The sequence below is a fragment of the Trachypithecus francoisi genome, unplaced genomic scaffold, assembly GCF_009764315.1.
Source record: "Trachypithecus francoisi isolate TF-2019V2 unplaced genomic scaffold, Tfra_2.0 Lachesis_group17, whole genome shotgun sequence".
Classification (NCBI taxonomy): Eukaryota; Metazoa; Chordata; class Mammalia; order Primates; family Cercopithecidae; genus Trachypithecus; species Trachypithecus francoisi.
Window position 1 is genome coordinate 87,293,562 of NW_022681462.1, and position 20,816 is coordinate 87,314,377.

Below are 20,816 nucleotides of genomic sequence, written 5' to 3' on the forward strand. Positions count from 1 at the left end.
GCATGAGCCACTGCGCCCAGCCTACTTTTTTTTTTTTTTTTTTTTTTTAGCTATGTTGTTAGCACACAGAACACTTCACTGTTGTTTTTTGGGGGAAGGGCCATATGTCACTAATAGAATGTCTCCGAAGCTGGACTAATGTGGGGAAAACACCTTTCCCTTCTAGTTTTGAGAGAGTTCCTCTTGGCTCCCAGGAGGAGGGATTCCCTGACTTTAACACACATGGCCACCTTGGCACGTACAACTTTGTGGAATGGAAAACAAATTTGTTTTTATGTCCTCTTCTCCCTTTCCACCTTTCAGCAGAGACTTAACTCCCTTAAACCCAAACATCTATTGGGACCTGATCCCCAATCACTAGTTACCAGTGTGTAAGGCAATCTGGACTCTCCAGTGATGCCACTGAGATGGCATCCGTTAAAAGAGCATTGGTTCTTCAGATAAATTCTGCTATTTTCATTTCACTTCCTGAAAGTCAGGGTCAGCTGGTGAAAAGTTGTTAAACAATATGCTAAATGTAAAATGCCAGCCCTCACTCTAAACTTTCCCTGTTCACAGCATCAGATGAAGACTTTGTTGGGTTTTAGAGTGGCTTTCTGATTTTTGGTCGTCTACTGAAGAAGGGAGTTTGAAAGTTGTGGCCGGGCGCAGTGGCTCACGCCTGTAATCCCAGCACTTTGGGAGGTCAAGGCGGGCAGATCACCTGAAGTCAGGAGTTCGAGACCAGCCTGACCAACATGGTGAAACCCCACCTCTTCTAAAAATACAAAATTAGCCAAGCATGGTAGCACATGCCTGTAATCCCAGCTACTCGGGTGGCTGAGGCAGGAGAATCGCTTGAACCCAAGAGATGGAGGTTGCAGTGAGCCAAGATCGGGCCATTGCACCCCAGCCTGGGCAACAAGAGCGAAACTCCATCAAAAAAAAAGAAAGAGAAAGAGAGAGAGAGATAGGATGGGGGGGAAAGAAAGTTGTTGTATACTGTTAATGATTGTCTGCCCATGTCCTGCCTGAAATACCATGATTGTTTATGGAAAGTATCTCTACTAAAGCTGGATAGTTTGACTTCGAAAAAAAAAAAAGAATGCCAAATAGCAGATACTCAATAATCACAGGCATAATTCTGAAATAAAACCTGAGAATGAACCAAATATTAATAATATTACTGGCAATAAGGGCAAATCCCTTGGGTAAAGCTGAAGAGCTGAAGGTACTAGTATTACAGAATCTTTATCATCTGGTATGTGGAATTTAGCCACCCATGCACATATGTACCATATGTAACATTTATGTTGTATGTAAAATATGGGAGTATATTTTGTTGGAACCAATAAGCTTTTAAAACATATTTCATATATATTACATTTACATTCTCTCTGCCCCACTGTAGAATAATTACCTAATGCTTAACAATTCTACTAGTCTATTTGCAGAGTAGTACTTAAAGAATAATTATAATTGAAATTTTGAAAATGCAACAGATACGAAAAACTTTGTTTTACATTTTTCAAAAAGCAATTAATAAATTAACATTTACTGTTTACCATTAATTCAATACACTTCTGTTGATCACAGTACAGGTGCTGTGTCATGCTGAATGTTCACTGAGAATACAATAAAAAGGTTCTGCAGAAGGAGCTTCAGACACTGAGAAGCTTGTAGAGTTATCTACCAGGTGCCAGATACTGCTAGGCACCTTTGATAATACGGATACTCCTCTCACATATCCCTACAAGGCAGATGATACTGTACTCATTTCACAGAAGAAACTGAAGAGGTTAAATTACTTGCCCAAATTCAGTATGTCATGAAGCCAGAATGCAAGCCCAAGTCTGTCTAATTCTAAAGCCCATGAACTTCCCATGGGCTTTATATGCCTCTTCCTCTCTTAAATGGAGATAATGCATCACAGGTTCCTGCAAACAGCAGTAGAACTTACTGTTAACACATTTGTCCAAGAGAAGAAAAACAAGCCAGAGATGACTCCCAACACACTGGGCAGCATCAATCACATACATAAATTAGGGAGTGCTAATTGTTTCTTATCTCTTGGTATAACTCTCTGAAAGGAAGAAAAGGGTAACCAGCATCTCCCCAGGTACATGACCGGTGCCTGTTTCAGGCAAGTGCAACTGAAGTCGGTATCCAACACACACCAGTTTCTACTCTTCACAGGGGATGTAGTGACGGGCAATTTTGGCAAATGTGCAGTCATCATATATTCTGAATATTGTTAGTTACGTATGGTTTTTAGAATATTCATATGATTTTGCTGCTCATTAAAAATTAATGGAGAACTGGCATTGTTACCTTAGTAGAAAACAATAAAACATATTGGGTAAATGGTAGGCATAAGGCAAAGAACACTGCTTCAATTTAATATAATTCAGATGCAATTTGGAGTAATTGCTAAACGTACTTCAGACAATGTAGAAAATATACTCACACTAAGAAAAAAGTAGAAATGCTAGAACAAAAGCAGGAAATCCTGTTTTACAAAGGGTAAGACTCAGAAAAAGTCACAGCCATTGTAAGTGAAAAGTCGCTTAATTAAGGTTTAGGGGTTTTTTTTTGTTTTGTTTTGTTTTGTTTTTTGAGATGGAGTCTCACTCTGTCACGTAGTCTGGAGTGCAGTGGCACAATCTTGGCTCACTGCAATCTCCACTTCCTGGGTTCAAGCAATTCTCCACCCTAAGCCTTCTAATTAGCTGGGACTACAAGCGCACACCACCATGCCCGGCTAGTTTTTTTTTTTTTTTTTTGAGATGGAGTCTCCCTCTGTCACCCAGGCTGGAGTGCAATGGCGTGATCTCGGCTCACTGCAACCTCCGCCTCCCAGGTTCAAGCGATTTTCCTGCCTCAGCCTCCCGAGTAGCTGGGATTACAGACGCCCATCACCGCGTCCAGCTAATTTTTATATTTTTAGTTGGGGGGGGGGGGGGTTCGCCATGTTGGCCAGGCTGGTTTCGAACTTCTGACCTCAGGTGATCTGCCTGCCTCGGCTTCCCAAAGTATTGCGATTACAGGCATGAGCCACCATGCCCGGCCTAATTTTTGTATTTTTAGTAGAGATGACGTTTCACCATCTTGATCAAACTCCAAACCCCTTGGCCCAGCCAAGGTTAAAGTTTTTGTTTGTTAAGAAGCACAGTTACAGAAAGAATTATGATTACCTTCCATGGCAACAGCACTCACGCAAACATGGTGAACATTCCTAAAACCCACAGGACTTTCTGTAGTAAGTGTGGCAAGCACCAACCCCATGAAGTGACACAGTACAAGAAGGGCAAGGATTCTCTGTATGCCCACGAAAAGTGGTGTTATGACAGGAAGCAGAGCGGCTATGGTGGGCAAACTAAGCTGATTTTCCAGAAGAAGGCTAAAACTACAAAGAAGATTGTGCTAAGGCTTGAGTGCATCGAGCCCAACTGCAGATCTAAGAGAATGCTGGCTATTATAAGATGCAAGCATTTTGAACTGGGAGGAGATGAGAAAGAGCCAAGTAATCCAGTTCTAAGTGTCATCTTTTCTTTTATTATAAAGACAATAAAATCTTGAGTTTATGTTAAAAAAATAATAATAATTACAATTATCATTTAGTCCAAAACCCTCAATTTTCAAGATGGGAAAACTAAGAAACTTGTAAAAGATCACAAGTTAAGAGCAAAGGTCCCAGAAACTACGTCTCTGATGTAAATGTCCAGTGCTCTGGTTTTTTAAGACAAAGCATCACTCTGCCATGCAGGTGGGAATGCAGAGGCATGATCTCAGCTCACTGCAACCTCTGCCACCTGGGCTTGAGCAATCTGCCCACCTCAGCCTCCTGAGTAGCTAGGACTACAGGCATGTACCACCATGCTCGGCTAATTTTTAAATTTTTTGGTAGAGATGCGGCCTCACTACATTTCCCAAGCTGGTCTCCATCTCCTGGGCTCAAGTGAACCTCCCACCTTGGCCTCCCAAAGCGCTGGGATTACAAGCAAAAGCCACTGCACCCAGCCTTCCAGTGCTGTTTTTTCTTTTCTTTTCTTTTCTTTTTTTTTTCGGAGACAGAGTCTCACTCTATCCCCCAGGCTGGAGTGCAGTGCGTGACCTTGGCTCACTGCAACCTCCGCCTCCCAGGTTCAAGTGATTCTCATGCCTCAGCCTCCCGAGTAACTGGGATTACAGGTGCCCATCACCATGCCTGGCTAATTTTCGTGTTTTTAGTAGAAATGGGGTTTTTGCCATGTTGGCCAGGCTGGTCTCGAACTCCTGACCTCAGGTGATCCGCCCGCCTCAACCTTCCAAAGTGCTGGGATTACAGGTGTGAGCCACCAGGCCCAGCCCAGTGCTCTGTTTTTAAGTTTCCCAACTTGCCCACTCATATCACCTGGGATATTTACTAATTGTACAGTATGAATAGAACCTAAATAAATGTTCTTGCCTTGAGACCCTTCCACACAGCTAGTAGTTTTTTCTTAAAGCGCTAATTAATGCCCCTTTCCTTAGAATATGCTTAGAAAATCTTCCACTGATTATAAGTTAAAGTCCAAACTTCTTAGTGTAAAATACGGCCCTCTTCAGTATCTCACTCTATCACATTCTCCAGGTACTTTCCATTTCCATATGTCCTAAGTATACCAACCTTTTTTGAAACAGTAACTTTTGTTCTCTCCTCTACTTCATAAAGAGTTGCTCCCTTTGTCATGGTCATCACACTTTCTTCTCCTTGATTCCCAATTCAAATGTCATCTTGTCTTTGAAAGACTTCTATCCTCCCAAGTAGTCACTATCTCCTGTGTGTGTCCATACACTTGTTTACACCGCAATAACCTCATTTATCCACTATTTTAATTTCATGATTGCCTGTTTCACATGTCCTGGAGAGAGAGCATTTTTATTTACCTCCGTATGCCTGGTTTCCAAATCAGATCTTCCAAAGAAAACACTCGATAAATATTTGCTGAACAAATAAATAATACAGTTGAGATACCAAAAAAGATGTGAATAAAGCAAGCAGGGAGAGGCAATGATAAATGAATATACAGAAAAGAACCCAGCAGGAAGCAGAACAGGCTCCAACTTACTTCCATTAAACACTGCAGAAATCAGAGTTGTGCAACATGGCTCTCCTATAACTTGGCTTTTCTTTCTTTTGAGTATACTTTTAAAGAAAGGTTTATTTCCCATTGAATTCTGAAGGTTTTTTTTATTGAGAGTGAGGAGGAAGGCTCAGGTTTTTTAATTACTTCATGATTCAATATTTTGAATCATTTTGATTAAATAAATTTGACTAATGGTTTGACATTCAAAAGCACAATCATCAATCATCAAGTTCCTGCAGGGGTGTGTGTGTGTCTATATGTATATATGTGGGTATAGATATCTTTTTTTTTTTTTTTTTTTTGAGACAGATTCTCACTCTATCACCCAGGCCGGAGTTCAGTGGCATGATCTCGGCTCACTGCAACCTCAGTCTCCTGGGTTCAAGTGATTCTCCTGCCTCAGCCTCCCAAGTAGCTGGGATTACAGGCGCGCACTACCACGCCCGGCTAATTTTTCGTATTTTTAGTAGAGACGGGGTTTCACCATGTTGGCCAGGCTGGTCTTGAACTCCTGACCTCGTGATCAGCCCACCTCAACCTCTCAAAGTGCTGGGATTACAGGCGTGAGCCACCATGCCTGGCCTTTTTTTTTTTTTTTTTTTTAAGAGACATGGCCTTGCTACATTACCCAGGCTAGACTCAAACTCCTGATCTCAAGAGATCCTCCTGCCGCCTCAGCCTCTGGAGTAGCCAGGACTACAAGTGTGCACCACTGTGCCCAGCTTCCTGCAGGTATATTTTATAAAACTTTCTCTAGAGTGTCTGCCACTCCCAGCATGTGCTAGGTACACACAGCCAACATCCAAACTATACTTGTTGATCAGCTGAGAAAAATGTTCCTGTCTCATTCAGTTCCCAAGGAGATCAAGGTCAGTTTTATATGAATGTAAACCAAAAATAAAATTCTAAGGCCCCCAACCATCTGAATGGACTTCCTTCTCATCCAGGGCACTGTTAAAATTTAACCTGAGGCTGGTTCAGGCCATGATGGGAAGTGGGGTTCAGACATACTCATTAAACCTCACTGGCATTAACATCAACACAGACAGTCTGATACGAAGCATTTACAATCTACCCTCTCAGAAGCCTGCCACCCAGAGGCTTCATCTGCATGATAAAACTTTAGTCTTTATAACCTCTTACCATCATCATAACCCAGTCTTTTCCTTTCTACTGATCCCAGATCTTTAGATAAACTCAACCAATTGTCAACCAGAAAATTTTTAAATCTACCTATAAACTGGAAGGCCACCCTCCCCTTCAAGTTGTCCCACCTTTCTGGATGGAACCAATGAATTTCTTAAATATATTTGATTGAAGTCTCTTGTCTCCCTAAAATGTATAAAACCAGCTGTGCCCCAACCACCTTGGGCACATGTTCTCAGGACCTCCTAAAGGCTGTGTCACGGGCCATGGTCACTCATATTTGGCTCAGAATAAATCTCTTCAAATATTTTAGAGAGTTTGGTTCTTTTCATCAACATGAGAAGAGCCTGAGCAAAATTACCTGCTAGTTTATATAGTTTCTGCAGTAAGATGAAATTTACAGAATACGTATATTCCCCACCTGATCATTCATTCATTCTTTCATTCTACCATTCATTTATTCACCAAACATGAATGGTCGTTATAATAAAGGGATTTGGCCAGGCGCAATGGCTCACACCTGTAATCCCAACAACTCAAGAGACTAAGGCAGGAGGATTGATGAGGCCAGGAGTTCAAGACCAGCCCAGACAACACAGCACGACCCCACCCCTACAAAAATAATAATAAATAATAAAGGGATTTGGGGAATGCCAAGAGAACCCAGAGAACAGAACAAACACTACTTGAGAGGTAAATCAAAGTAAAGTACATGTAATCACGGAGGTAATATTTGTGTAAGAATTATCTAATATGAAGTTGGTGGCAAACTGAATGAACTTCAAGTGTCCTTGGAGTGAATGACATTGTATAGTGTGCGGATAGGCTCTGTTATAAAGAAAGGAAGTTTCTGAACCTAAGAGAAGAACTGGTTAAAAGGAGGAAAGCACAAGAGCCAGTGTAACACTAAAACCACTCCTATTCCTATTCAAAAACTATGTGATTTGAGAGTGATGTAATTTCAAAGAAGTCACTTCATCTTAAGAGGTGCAAGAGGCCAGGTGTGGTAGCTCACACCTGTAATCCCAGCACTTTAGCAGACCAAGGCAGGCAGATCTTTTGAGTCCTGGGCAATACAAGGAAACACTATCTCTACAAAAAATACAAAACTTAGCCAGGTATGGTGGTGCGTGCCTATAGTCCCAGCTACTCAGGAAGCTGAGGTGGGAGGGTCACTTGACCTTGGAAGGCGAAGGTTGCAGTAACCTGAGACTGTACCACTGCACTCCAGCCTGAGCGACAGAATGAGACTCTGTCTCAAAAAAAAAAAAAAGAGTTAAACCTTTAGAAACCCAGTAGTCTTCAAATTACGCTCCTTGGAGTTCTGAAAGTTTCAAGGCGGTACAACAGAGGTGGGGTAGGGAGGAAAGGGGGGAAGGTTGGAAGGGATACCAACTTCAACGAGAGTAGCTCTGTTTTTGTGTTTTACATATTGAGGCTTTTCCATAAGATTTCATCTGTTTTTTTTTTTTTTAAGAGATAAATGACAACATTCTGAACTCCATCCTCTTCATTTCAGAAACAACTAAATAGGTCAGGTGTGGTTCACGGCTCATACCTGCAATCCCAGCACTTTGGGAGGCCACAGTGGGAGGATCACTTGAGCCCAGGAGTCCAAGACTAGCCTGGGCAACACAGGGAGACTCTTTCTCTACAAAAAATTTAAAACTTAGTTGGGCGTGGTGGCACACACCTGTAGTTCTAGCTACTCAGGAGGCTGAGGTGAAAGGATCATTTGAGCCCAGGAGTTCAAGGTTACAATGATCTATATTATCATGCCACTGCACTCCAGCTTGGGTAACAAAGTGAGACAGTGTCTCTAAGATAAATTAATGTAAAAAAACAAATAGAAGCCAAAGAGATTAAGTAACCAAGATCACACAATTTAAGAAAAACAGTAAGCCATGCTATTGATTCTGGACATTGCTGTGCAAGTCATGGAGAGCCAGTATTTAAAACACAGTATAAAGGTAAGTGTACTTGGAAGGGCACGGTGGCTCACGCCTGTAATCCCAGCACTTTGGGAGACCAAGGTGGTGGATTACCTGAGGTCAGGAGTTTGAGACCAGCCTGGCCAAGATGGTATAACCCCATCTCTACTAAAAATACAAAAATTAGCCGGGCATGGTGGTGCATGCTTGTAGTCCCAGCTACTTGGGAGGCTGAGGCAAGAGAATCGCTTGAACCCAGGAGGTGGAGGTTGCCGTGAGCTGAGACCACGCCACTGTATTCCAGCCTGGGTGACAGAACGAAACCCCATCTCAAAAAAAAAAAAAAAAAAAAAAAGTTGAATGTACTTGTTTACCCAGCAGCACCAAGATAAAGAAAGTCAAAACTGTCGCAGTCCCCCAAGTCCCCTCATGCTCCCAGCCTCTGTCCCACCAGGGAAACATGATCCCAACTTCGAATACCATAGATTCTTTCTGTCTGTTAAGGTACCTTATATGAATGAAATTATGTAGCCTGCTATGTCTCTTTTGTTCAGCATTTGGTCTATGAGTTGTGTCATTATAGATCCTGTGTTCTCAAAAAAGAAAAAAAAACACACACACATACAGTATATATTCTAGTTAGAGACCCAGATTTGGTAGTTATCAGAGATTAGGAATACTTGTAATGTCAGTGAATTACATTATCCAGGGAAAGTACATATAAAAAAATATATAAGAAGACTGGTCTTTTAAAAAGAGAAGAAGACAACTCTGATAAGCAGTATAGGAACAAACTGGATTTTTGAGTCTTGAGACAAACACACCAGTTATGAAGTGACTAACATAGTCCAGGCAGTGAGAACTTGAACTTGAACAATGGAGAAGAGGTATTTCAAAGGTAGAATAGACAGGATTTTCTGATCAGCTAAATGTGGAAGATGAAAGAGGAGCATCACAGATGGGTTTCTATCTTGGGTGACTGTAGAGCAGTAATATTAACGAACACAGAAGCTCTAAGAAAGTAGGAATCTAGACGTTAGATTTGGGGGATGAACAACAAAATGTTCAATTTTGAGCATACCTAATCCGATCCACCTACAAAGGCATCTAGATGGAAGCGTTCAAGAGATAGTAAACACTCTATCTAGAAACTCAGATTTTGTAGTCATTAGGGATTGGGAGTGGTTGTAATCATGTGGGTGAATGACACTATCCAGAGAAATGATGTATAAGAAAAAAGAGACAAGATTAGTCAGAAACAGAGGTTCAGAAACAGGAGAAATCAGGATACAGAGTTAAGAGTTTCAAGGAGAAAATGGAATTGTCACAGAAGTTAAGACTCAGCTATTAGAGTTGGCAATCTGGAGTGAGTGTAGTTCTAGTACAGTGATGGCTGTAAAAGCCAAATTGAAGTATATTAGGCAATAAATGTTTAAAATAAGGGGAAGAGCCTGGGCCTGGTGGCTCACACCTATTATCCGAGCACTTTGGGTGGCCAAGGCAGGCAGATCGCATGAAGTCAGGAGACCAGTCTCGTGGTTAACATGGTGAAACCCTGTCTCTACAAAAAATACAAAAATGAGCCGGGCATGGTGGTGAGTGCCTGTGAGACGGGAGAATAGCTTAAACCCAGGAGGTGGAGGTTGCAGGGAGCCAAGATCGCACCACTGCCTTCCAGCCTGGGCGACAGAGCAAAATTTCCTCTCAAAAAATACATAGGAAAAAAGGTAAGATTTAAGAAAGGGAGGCAGAGTTATTATAAGGCTTTGGTTTTTAGGTGACAGAACAAAACTATTTTTAGACAAAAAAAAAAAAAAAGAAAGATTTAATTTACAAAAAGGAGATGGAAGAGAAGTTACCTAATGGAAGTTAGGGCCAGAAAAAGAAGTAGTAGACAGCTCTAGAACACGAAGTTAGAACCTGGGACAGATACTTCTGTCTCTGAGAATGAAGTTCAGGAACAGTAGTAAGAACGAACAAACACACACGTAAGTTTAGAAGCAGAAGAAAGAGCAGTTGGGAAAGTACAGATTTTTTTCTACCATTTTTCTTTTCTTTTATAGATACATATCTTTTAGAGACAGTCAATGTTGCCCGGGCTGGAGTGCAGTGGCATAATCATGGTGCACTGCAGCCTCGACCTCCCAGGCTCACGTGATTCTCCCACCTCAGCTTTTCTTTTTTTTTTTTTTGAGACGGAGTCTCGCTCTGTCGCCCAGGCTGGAGTGCAGTGGCCGGATCTCAGCTCACTGCAAGCTCCGCCTCCCGGGTTTACGCCATTCTCCTGCCTCAGCCTCCCGAGTAGCTGGGACTATAGGCGCCCGCCACCTCGCCCGGCTAATTTTTTGTATTTTTTTAGTAGAGACGGGGTTTCACTGTGTTAGCCAGGATGGTCTCGATCTCCTGACCTCGTGATCCACCCGTCTCGGCCTCCCAAAGTGCTGGGATTACAGGCTTGAGCCACCGCGCCCGGCCCCACCTCAGCTTTTCAAGTGGCTGGGGCCACCGGAGCGTGCTGCCAAGTCCAGCTAATTTTAAAATTTTTTTATAGAGACGCGGTCTCCCTATGTTGCCCAAGCTGGTCTCAAACTCCTAAGCTCAAGAGATCCTCCCACCTCAGCCTCCCAATGCAAGCTTTCTTTGTCTCTCTTCTTCAGGCTCAGATAACAGTCCAAAGGGCAGGGCTAAAGACAGACTCCTTGATCTCATAGGCCCTCAAGAGTCTAAGCACACATTTCTCTCCTTTGCAAGCCAAAAAAGAGAAAGACATATGCAAATCAGTTCCCATGACTCAACAAGTTATGTGCATTTCAGCTTGCATTCAAATTAGCTTAGGCCCTACACATCAAAACATTTGTTAAAATGAATGAATGTGAAGGAAAACATTCTAGGCAGAGGTTACTCTGCAAAAGCAGAGTAACTAGTGTGGTCTGGAAAAATAGATTACTTATTCACATGTAATAGTGAAGGGCTGGCCTGGCACAGTGGCTCATGCCTGTAATCCTAGCACTTGGGAGGCCGAGGCAGTGGATCACCTTGAGGTCAGGAGTTCAAGACCAGCCTGGACAACATGGCGAAATCCCTCTCTACCAAAAACACAAAAAATTAGCCAGGCGAGGTGGCATGCGCCTGTGGTCCCAACTACTCAGGAGGCTGAGGAGGGAGGACTGCTTGAGTCTGTGAGGTAGAGGTTGCAGTGAGTCAAGATTGTGCCACTGTACTCCAGCCTGAATAACAGAGTGAGACTCTATCTCAAAAAAAAAAAAAAAAAAAAGAACAGTGAAAGGCTAATAACAATGCAAGGAACCATAACAACAGATACAAAAATAAGTACTACGTCAATGCCTAGCTGATACAAATGTCAATTAGCACAAGATCCTTAAAGCAATCGGAAAAATTAAACATTAAAATATATATATATACACATAATAGAAAGTGAAAGTCCATTACCAAGAAAACAATCATTAGCAGTTTTGAATAGATTGTTCCACATATTTCCTATTTATATACTAGCAAATACCACTTTTACAAAAATGAAGTCATACTTCATTGTTCTGCTTTTCTCATGTTACCAATTTTTCACAGTGAATAAGTAATCTTCTATTTTTCCAGACCACACTAGTTACTCTGCTTTTGCTCATACTGTAACCTCTGTCTAGAATATTTTCCTTCACATTCATTCATTTTAACAAATGTTACGATTAATGCTACGTAACATTCTTCATACATGTGTGTACATACAGGTCTGTGGACAGATATGTGTTTCCAAAGATAAATTCTAGAAGTAGAAGTAGCAGGTCAGAGAGTATGAACATTCTAATTTTAATAGATAATACCAAACAGCCCCCTAAATTGGACTTTACCTATGAAGTCTCTCAATACAGGCTGATAGCATAACACCAATAAGATGGGGTTTAGAGACAAAACCCTCTAATCCTGACTTAATTCAAAAGACATTTTAGAGTACCTATACCAGTAATACACTGCATTTCCTCTAAGCAACTTTCCACAAACATTATTTCCCTTAACTAAGCTTTATTCTCCAAACACATGTAATTTATAAGCACATGCTCCACAAAAATCTCAAACATGAAAAACTTAACTAAGCAGACTCCACAGACAGGGGACGAGGGGTGAATTTGAAGACCCAGTCCTGATTACCACAGTTAACAGTTTGGTATTTGTTTTTCTGGATTTATTTTATGCATATATAAACAAACATGTTATTTTCAAACCCAAATAAAATTATGCTAGCCAATTAATATTCTATTATTTTCACTACACATATTACAGATATCCTTCCATAGCAATATGTAACACATCAATCATATCCTTTTAAATAGGTGTACAGCATTTTATTATATGGATGTACCAGAAATTAAGCTATCTCCCATTGGTGGACATTAAGACGGTTCCCAATTTTTTGCTTAACAAACCATACTACTTTGAACATCCTCATAGATATACACTGAGTATTTAGGTAGGACAATACTTCTAGAAGTAGAATTAATGGGTATCAAGTTGCTTTCCAAAATTATTAATAGTACCATTTTATATTCCCACTGGTAAGTAAACATACTTGTTTCTGTATAATCTTGCCAATATTTGATATAAACAATTATTTTATATATTGCCAACCTGAGAGGCAACTTTTTTCTAAATTTTCATTTCTCTGATCATTAGGGAACTCAGCATCTTTCATATATCTATCATGTATATTTCTCCTATGAATTGCCTATTCATTTATTTTGCCCATTTTCTATAGCATGCTGTTCAATGGAAATACAACACAAACTAAAAAACGTAATTTTAAATGTTCTAGTAGCCACATGTTAAAAAGTAAAATTAGGCCAGGCGCAGTGGCTCACGCCTTTCCCAGCACTTTGGGACGCTGAGGCAGGTGGATCATCTGAGGTCAGGAGTTTGAGACCAGCCTGTCCAACACGGTAAAACTCCGTCTCTACTAAAAATATAAAAATTAGCTGGGTGTGGTGGCGGGCACCTGTAATCTCAGTTATGCAGGAAGCTGAGGCAAGAGAATCGCTTGAACCTAAGAGGCAGAGGTTGCAGTGAGCCCAGACTGCACCAGTGCACTCCAGTTTGGGTAATAGAGTGAGACTCCATTTCAAAAAAATACATAAAAAGTAAAAATAGGTAAAATTTGTGTTAATATATTTTAATTAGTTCATATCTAAATATTATCATCTCAACATATGATCAGTATAAAAATTCTTAAGACATTTTACATTTTTGTACTAAGTCTTCAAACTCCAGCTTTTACACTTATTACATGCTTAGAGTACTTCTCAATATAGAACTAGCCACATTTCATGTGCTGACTAACCACATGTTGCTAGAGGCTACTGTATGGGATAATGTGGGTCTATAGGATCTTTATATGTCAGAGCTCAGATTTCCCCCATTTCAGCCTTTTTTTCCCCTATAGTTTTATTTTTACTGTACAAATAATTTAAAAACAAAGGCTTCAAATAATGTAAAATTATGAAGAACAAAACATGACAGTCATTCTTTATTACCTCACAGTACCATCTCCAAGATAACCGTATCAGCTACTGAAGTACATTCTCACAGCCTATTTTTACATATTATATAAATGTATATATATCCATATGTATTTTACATTGTCTTAACCCTCTTCTAAGATAGTACCCATGAGAAATACCATATTCAACTCTACATAATATTCAGCAGGATGGATAGATCAAAATTTATTTTTTAATAGACACGTAATACATTTATATTCTCATTGTAAAAACTTAAAACATACAAATAAAGTCAATTTCTTTTGACCACCCTTCCCCATAAGTCTCTTAAATTACCCAATGTTGTTAACAACATGACCTGTATCCACGGATCTTTTTCTATGCATTAGAATAATAGATATTATATTAATAGTAAGCTTTTACCTGTAACATATGATATAAATGCTGTTAATCTAGCTTGTTTGTCTTTTAATTTTAGGACATCTTTCATTATACCAATTTAAATTTGTTTATCTTTCCTTTATGACTTGCCATACAAAGTCATTAAGTGAGTGAGTGTCTTGTCATACAAAGAAAGGCCTGTCTCATACCAGGTCTTATACCAGAAAGTTGTCCTATCTTTTATTCTAGTACCTCTATGATTCAGGGGTTTTATGTACATATTTGATCTATGTGGATTTTATTTTGGAGTGAAGAAATGGATATGAGTCCGAATTGTTTGCACTACCCTTCTACCACCACCACTTGCAATGTCTAGTAGTGTTTACCCTTCTTATCTCTATGACCCCAAGACTATATCCCAGCCCACAAAGATGGAAAGGCAGAAGGCTACGTAGAGTATAGCACAGAAAGGAGAGTGGGGATTAACTGCAGAGAGGAAAAACTTGACAAACACTACTTCAGCCAGGTGGTCAAGGTCAACATCAACAGTCATAAACCATGCAGACAGTATGTGCTCTTGATAAGATGAAAGTATCATTTTGTCTTTGTGATCTTCCTCCTAAAAATTCATTAACTTAATCCAAGCATGACAAATCATCAAATTCCAATATACCCATAATATATTTATATATCTTCTATAATACCTGTCCAGTAACCTCTCAAAACTGTCAAAGTCATCAAAAACAAGGAAAGTCTAAGGAACAGTCACAACCAAGAGGAGCCTAAGGAGTCATGACAGCTAAATGGATTGTGGTAACCTGGAACAGAATAAGGACATTAAGTAAAAACTAAGGAAACTGAAATACTGCATAGACTTCAGTTAATAATACAATCAATATTGGTTCATTATTTCTAACAAACATACCATGCTAAGATATTAATAATAGGGGAAACCATGCGTGGGATGCATGAAGGGATATATATATGGGAACTCTGCTCTATTTGCTCCATTTTTCTCTAAATTTAAAACTTTAAAAAACAATTAAGCCTATCAATTTCATTTTTTTTTTTTTTTTTTTGAGACGAGTCTCACTCTGTCGCCCAGGCTGGAGTACAGTGGCCGGATCTCAGCTCACCGCAAGCTCCGCCTCCCGGGTTTACGCCATTCTCCTGCCTCAGCCTCCCGAGTAGCTGGGACTACAGTCGCCCGCCACCACACCGGGCTAGTTTTTTGCATTTTTTTAGTAGAGACGGGGTTTCACCGTGTTAGCCAGGATGGTTTCGATCTCCTGACCTCGTGATCCGCCCATCTCGGCCTCCCAAAGTGCTGGGATTACAGGCTTGAGCCATCGCGCCCAGCCCTATCAATTTTATAAAAAGCAAATACCTCAGAAGTAGAAGAGTATAGGTAAACATGTGCCTCTAATTTTGACCACATTCATTAAAAACAAAATACCCACTGGATCCATATAGAAATTTATCTTTATTTTATTTTTTTTTTTGAGACGGAGTCTGGCTCTGTCGCCTAGGCTGGAGTGCAGTGGCGCAATCTTGGCTCACTGCAACCTCCGCCTCCTGGTTTCAAGTGATTCGCCTGCCTCAGCCTCCTGAGTAGCTGCTACTATAGGCACCCGCCACCACGCCCGGCTGATTTTTTTTTTATTAGTAGAGATGAGGTTTCACCATATTGGCCAGGCTGGTCTTGAACTCCTGACCTTGTGATCTGCCCACCTTGGCCTCCCAAAGTGCTGGGATTACAGGCATGAGCCACCGCAACCTGCAGAAATTTATCTTCAGAAAAAAATCTAAAGAAGGAAAATAGATTGCAAGGATGCATAGTACAGTTTTACCAATATTAGAAAAAATACAAATAAGCTAATTTATCCAAAAATAGAGAAAGAAGCAAAAAATTAAAGTTATATTCACTCAGAATATTATTTACCTATTACAAATGATAATTTCAAGGCTACAGGAGATAGGAAATGTTTATTATATAACGTAAATTAAAAAAAAAAAAAAATTGTAGGCCAGGCGCTATGGCTCACACCTGTAATCCCAGCACTTTGGGAGGCCGAAGCAGGTGGATCACCTGAGGTCAGGAGTTTGAGACCAGCCTGACCAACATGGAGAAACCCTATCCCTACTGAAAATACAAAATTAGCCGGGCGTGGTGCCGCATGCCTGTAATCCCAGCTACTCGGTAGGCTGAGGCAGGAAAATCACTTGAACCCGGGAGTCGCAGGTTGAGGTGAGCCAAGATCGCGCCATTGCACTCCACCCCAGGCAAGAAGAGCGAAACTCCATCTCAAAAAAAAAAAAAAAAATTGTAGAATATGAATGCAAATTTGGGTATTCCTTTTTTTTTAAACTTACATGAACCACATATACCAAAATGTTAAGTGATTAAAAACAGACAAGGCTAAACACAGAGGCTAATGCTTGTAATCCTAGAGCTTTTGGGAGGCCAACACAAGAGGATCGTTTGAGGCCAGGAGTTCAAGACCAGCCTAGGAACGTAGTGAGACCCCATCTCTACCAATAATTTTAAAATTAGCTGGGTGTGGTGGGTGGTGTGCATCTACAGTCCTAACTACTCAGGAGACTGAGGTGGGAGGATCACTGGAACCCAAGAGTTCGAGATTACAGTGAGCTATGAACATGAGACTGAACTCCAGCTAGACAACAGTGAGACTCTGTATCTATAAAAATAAATAAAAACTAAAAGTAAAAAACAAATACTAAGATCTTAGTAAAGATCTTACTCTTCAGTAAAGAGAAGTGTATGGTAAACTTACAACTAGTTTTTCAAACACTATGGTTTTTTTTTTTTTTTTTGCCACAGAGTTTCACTCTATTGCCCAGGCTGGAGTGCAGTGGCGCAATATCGCCTCGCTGCAACCTCCGCCTCCTGGGTTCAAGTGATTCCCCTGTCTCAGCCTCCCAAGTAGGTCTAGGGAGGTGCCCACCACCACACCTGACTAATCTTTTGTACTTTTAGTAGAGACATTTAAGTAGAGACAAGGTTTCACCATGTTGGCCAGGCTGGTCTCGAACTCCTGACCTCAAGTAACCCGCCCGCCTCAGCCTCCCAAAGTGCTAGGATTACAGGCATGAGCCACAGAACCCAGCAGCCCTTGTCTATTTTTCAGTCTATTATAAATGATAATAAATAACAAGTCTCTTTTACTAAAAGCATTTAACTGAAATTACCACTTCATCTCAAATCCAGTCATGCTACATCTTGTGCTAAAAACTACAGAGGAAAAGTACACTACAACAAACACACCCTACTGCAGGGGCAGAAAGAGCCTGGCATCTAAGCTGATGCCACATCCCATAAGGGCCTACATGTGAATAACTTTTATCTGTGATTGGCAGTTTCAGATCTCAACCAAAAGGCTAACAGAAGAGTAAAGAAATCCCAAGTAGCAGCTAATGGGCAGAAAAGCGTTCGTCCATTTTCCTATGCTATCAAGCCAATTAAAATTTTTTTTAATTACCAATATACTTCAATTACCACAAATAAAGCATACTATCACTGCGCAAAGATAGCACTTTTGAACATAACATCAAAAGAAACATCCAAGAAAGTAAACATAAAATAATAATAAATGTGGGCCAGTTGCAGTGGCTCACACCTGTAATCCCAGCATTCTTGGAGGCCAAGGCAGGACGACAGACAGTTTAAGACCAGTCTGAACAACATAGTGAGACTCTGTCCCTACAACAACAATCATCATCATCATCATCACCACCACCACCACCATCATCAACATGCAACGAGGATTTGTTTAAAACAAACTCCAAAATCTAACAGGGAAAAAAATTACCAGGAAAAAATAAAATAAGAGATATTGTAACACAGAATTTGTTACACTAAAACCAATAGCATACCCAGAAAACATCCTTCACTCACACCACCACCTAACCAAAGCAAGGTCTCACTTCCCCAAAAGATTTTGAACCATAAATTTACAAATTCTTTTCATCAACCTGAATTCTTTAATTTGGATGGTCATGGACTTTTTTTTAATCTGATAAAACCTACGGTTGTTCTCCCTGGAAAAACACAAATGTACAAAGTCTGGCACATAATTCCGAAGGTTTCACACCTCCAAAGCCAACTGTAGACTTTCAGACAATTCATGCATTCCATAGCTTAAATGTTTAATAACATACACAAACCCTCATTCTTAAAAAAAGATAATGAAGTGGGAAAGACCCTTCCAATTATGTAATCCATTCATTCCCAAACTATTTTTTTAAAGGAATAAAAGAATGGCTACTCCATAGGCAGAGCAGCAGCCTCACTCCCAAACTACTCTAACCATCACCCACCTAAGTAGGACAAGAGATCTAACCTTCCTACCTCCTCCCATTTTCTAGTACACAAATAACTCCCTAATGAAGAATTGTAGCAATGTAATAAGTACACAAGAGCAAAACGGTCCACAAAAATTTAAATGTAACATTAATTCTACAATTATATTCATCCAAAAATAACAGCAATTGGAACCACAGCCAATTTGAGACACCACCACTGATGCAGTGAAAATAGTATCTTCTGAGTGTGGGCATGCATAGGATTAATTTTCTAGTGCTGCCAAAGCATGGTATAGCTGACAGATTTCTTAAAAGAAAACTAAACTAGAGCCCTCAGTAAGTTCTAGAAGCCGGCTAATTTTAGTTTGTGAATACTAAATTTCAGTAATCCTTAGTAACTCAGATTATTGGTAGGCAGCCTATTCTAATACATAAATATCAGAGGTTATGGGAATGGAATAACAATAACCCCTGAGGAATGAGGGACAACTTGTTTTTCTGGTTCATTATCCATTTGGAAAAGCTTCTGATCTAGTGTGTGTCTTGGACAATACTGAGCAAGCATGAATCTAAGCCAATAATTTTCAACAATTTTTCCACTGTGATTCTGAGTAATGGCTCACCAATAGCATAAAATGAACAACCTAAACTGGAACCCACATACCTCACTAGAGGGGAATATAAAATAGATCAACTGCTTTGGAAAACAATTCAGAATTTCCTCAAAATGTTAAACACAGGTTACCATGTAAGTCAGCAATTCCACCCCTAAGTATGAGCCCAAAATAAATAAAAACGTGTCTCAAAACCTGTATACAAATGCTCACAGCAGCATTATTCATAACAGCCAAAAAGTGGAAACAACCAAGTGGAAGCAAATGTCCATCAAATACAGATGAATGAATAAACAAAATGTGGTATATCCATAAAATCCATAAATTATTATTTGGCCATAAAAAAGAATGAAGTATTGATCCATGCTATAACATTGATGAATCCTGAAAACACTATGGTAAGTTAAGAGAAGTGAGTCGCAAAAGACCATATATTGTATAATTCCATTTATACGAAATGTCTAAGATAGGCAATTTCATAGACACAGAAAGTAGACCAGTGGCTACCTAGAGCTAGGGGTGTTGGAGATGGAAAGTGACTGCCATTGGATATAGGAGGTTCTTTTAAGAACGATGAAAATGCTCTAAAATTAGATAGTGATACTGGTTGCGCAAGTCTGTGAATATACTAAAAAACACTGAACTATAAACTTTAAAAGGGTGAACTTTGTAATACATATCTCAATAAAGCTGTTTTTTATCTATTCAAATGACACACAAGGTGTTTTAGGCTCTACCTTCTGCCTACCTTTCCAGGTATTTCAACCTCCCCACCTCCACCTCCATTTGATCTTATTCCCATGCCCCCTCTCTTTGCACCTGTGGAACCACCTACCTTCTAAGCCACACTTCCACTAATGATAGCTTCCTTTGCCACAGTCCATTTCATCTCATATTATCTCATTAAACTACATACCAGCTAGTATTGTTACTTTTATTTTCATGCCTGCCCCACTTCTATTAGACTCCTGAATGGCTCTTTAACTTCAAATACCTAGTGCCCAGCAGTCAGCCATGTGATAGGCACTAAAATATTCTTTAATAAGCACAGGTTAGCATCCTTTCAACTGCACAGAAGACAAACAAACCGAGGAACTTGAGTTTGAATCCCAGTGCAAGTACTTCCTAGCTCTGTGGACTTCCACATGACATAGGTTCAATTTCCTAACCAAGTAATGTGGATACAGTAGACCCCCTTATCTGTAGTTTCACTTTCTGAAGTTTCAGGTACCTGTGGTTGACCACGGTCTGAAAATATAAAGTGGACAATTCCAGAAATAAACACTTTATAAAATTTTAATTGTGCACCATCCTGAGCAGCATGGTAAAATCTTGCATTGCCCTCCTCTGTCCCAACCAGGACGAAAATCATCCCTTTGTTCAGGGTGTATCCACTGTGTCTATGCTGCCTGCCCGTTAGTCACTTAGCAGCTGTCTCAGTTATCATATCGACTGTCACAGTATCACAGTGCTTGTGTTCAAGTAACCCTTATTTTATTAATAATGACCCCAAAGTGCAAGAGTAATGAGGCTGGCAATTCAGATATGCCAAGGAGAAGCGACGTCGTTTAAGTGAAAAGGTGAAAGTTCTCAACTTAATACGGAAAGGAAAAAACTGTATGCTGAGGTTGCTAAGATCTACAGTAAGAACAAGCCTTATATCTGTGAAATTGTTAACAGCATATTGTTATAATTGTTCAATTTTATTATTATTATTAATCTCTTACTGTGCCTAATTTAGAAATTAAACTTTATCATAGGTACGTATATACAGGAAAAGACATAGCGTATATAGGTTTCTGTACTATCCACGGTTTCAGGCATTCACTA

The 20,816-nt window shown here is 40.0% G+C and overlaps 1 protein-coding gene and 1 pseudogene across 7 annotated transcripts in view; one reads left to right on the forward strand and one right to left on the reverse strand.

The window, feature by feature from the left end:
• ITSN2 (intersectin 2) overlaps positions 1-20,816 on the reverse strand; it is a 162,195-nt gene that overhangs the window by 131,803 nt on the left and 9,576 nt on the right. The gene's annotated exons all lie outside the window — the stretch shown is intronic.
• On the forward strand, positions 3,151-3,517 carry LOC117062662 (annotated as a pseudogene).